Here is a 1,995-nt window from a genome sequence, read left to right as displayed (position 1 = left end):
ATCTTTTTATTATACTAACTTATATAAAACTTAATACTTCCCTTTTTATTCATTTTCAAGTATTCAATTTTGTAATACCAATTAAATTCAGAATATTGTGAAAACATCACTAATATCCATTACCCCAAGGGCTTCTTCACAAGGTACAAAATGAGAAGTCAAAAGGTTTACTGATTATAATCAATTCTAAAAGAATTCTTAAAGTGAAATATTGTTGTGAGAAAATGTTCACAATTTTGGACAAGGATAGCAAGTTAGAAATACCATGAAGGGGATGAAGGAGTATTTGTTTTCCCTGGTATATTCAGGTAAACGGTTCTACATATTATCTTTATTTCTTTCTATCTTTTTATCTATCAATCTATCTATCTATCTAATAAAAATCATTAACTTAATGAGTTTGCAAACTATAGAAGTTATGATAATTTCCTGCTTCCTTCTTGTGGCTAAATCTGCATTTCTCTGCTCTCTTTTCCAGTAGTATCATCAGCTACATGGAACCAGAAAACCAAACATATGTTTCAGAATTTATCCTCCTGGGTCTCTCAGAAGATACTGAAGTGCAGCCATTTCTCTTTGGACTGTTCTTGATTATGTACATGGTCACCTTCATTGGTAACCTGCTCATCATCCTGGCCATCATCTCAGACTCTCACCTCCAAACACCCATGTATTTCTTCCTCTCTAACTTGTCTTTTACAGATATCTGTTTCACCTCCACCACTGTCCCAAAGATGCTGCTGAACTTCCCCACAGAAAGCAAAATTATAACTTATGAAACCTGCATCATCCAGATGTATTTTTTCATGCTATTTGGACAATTAGATAGCTACCTCTTGTCGGTGATGGCCTATGACCGCTTTGTGGCCATCTGTCACCCTCTGCACTACACAGTCATCATGAATCCCCAGCTCTGTGGCCTCCTACTGCTGGCATGCTGGTTATTGAGTGTTTTAGTCTCTCTCTTACATGGCTTAATGGTTTTGAGGTTGTCTTTTTTACAGTGTTGGAAATCCCCCATTTTTTCTGTGAAATTAATCAGGTTATCCAACTTGCTTGTTCTGACACCTTCCTCAATGAATTAGTGCTGTTTATTGCATTTGGACTTCTGGCTGTTATTCCACTCACTGGAGTCCTTTATTCTTACTCTAAGATCATATCCTCCATTTTGAGAATTTCAACACCTGGGGGAAAGCATAAAACTTTTTCTACTTGTGGGTCTCACCTCTCAGTAATGTCCTTGTTTTATGGTACATGTCTTGGTGTGTATCTTAGTTCTGCTGCTACTCAAAACTAAAGGGCAAATGGAATAGCCTCAGTGATGTACACGGTGGTCACTCCCATGACGAACCCCTTTATCTATAGTCTTAGAAACAAGGACATGAAGCTTGCCTTTAAAAAAGTTGACAAACACTCTTTCTATAAAAGAATTATTTGTCTCAAATTTAGAAAAATTCCCCTGATTAACAGAGTTGAAACACTGAGAGATCAAAATTTATATACTCACATAAGTGTATAGAAAAAATATGTTACTTGCCTGATTTTCAGCATTCTACATCTTTAAATATATTTATCAAATCCACCTCTTTCTTCCATATTTTATTTTGAATCAAATAGTCTCTCTTATAGTATTCTCTAGAATCAGTATTAAAGTCAGAAACAGTTGCCTGAATTTTCAGAAGCAAAATAGTTAATATACGTAATTTGGTATTTATAAAATTGTCAGAGATACCGGAAGGATGAAGGTGTACTGCAGTTGTTGCCAGGACAAAGCAACCACTTTTTTTAAAAAAGTATCAAAATCAATTTTGTAGATATATATTGACAAACTTACAATTAATTTAATTTGTACAATCAAATGTATTTGCTATAATCATACAATTGTGCATTTACCACTTTTATCATTATTACAGCATTTTCATTATTTAACTAATTCTGATAAAAAACAATGAAACAAGAAAATTCTTCACCTCTCAATCTCTCTATATGTCCTCT

The 1,995-nt window shown here is 34.1% G+C and overlaps 1 pseudogene; it reads left to right on the top strand.

The window, feature by feature from the left end:
- The first annotated feature begins 494 nt into the window (after window positions 1-494).
- On the top strand, window positions 495-1,519 carry LOC131276756 (olfactory receptor 7A17-like; annotated as a pseudogene).
- Window positions 1,520-1,995: the final 476 nt, after the last annotated feature.

This window comes from Dasypus novemcinctus, chromosome 30 (genome assembly GCF_030445035.2).
Source record: "Dasypus novemcinctus isolate mDasNov1 chromosome 30, mDasNov1.1.hap2, whole genome shotgun sequence".
Taxonomy (NCBI): Eukaryota; Metazoa; Chordata; class Mammalia; order Cingulata; family Dasypodidae; genus Dasypus; species Dasypus novemcinctus.
The sequence above is the reverse complement of the archived record's forward strand: the minus strand, read 5'-3'. Positions and strand labels throughout refer to the sequence as shown.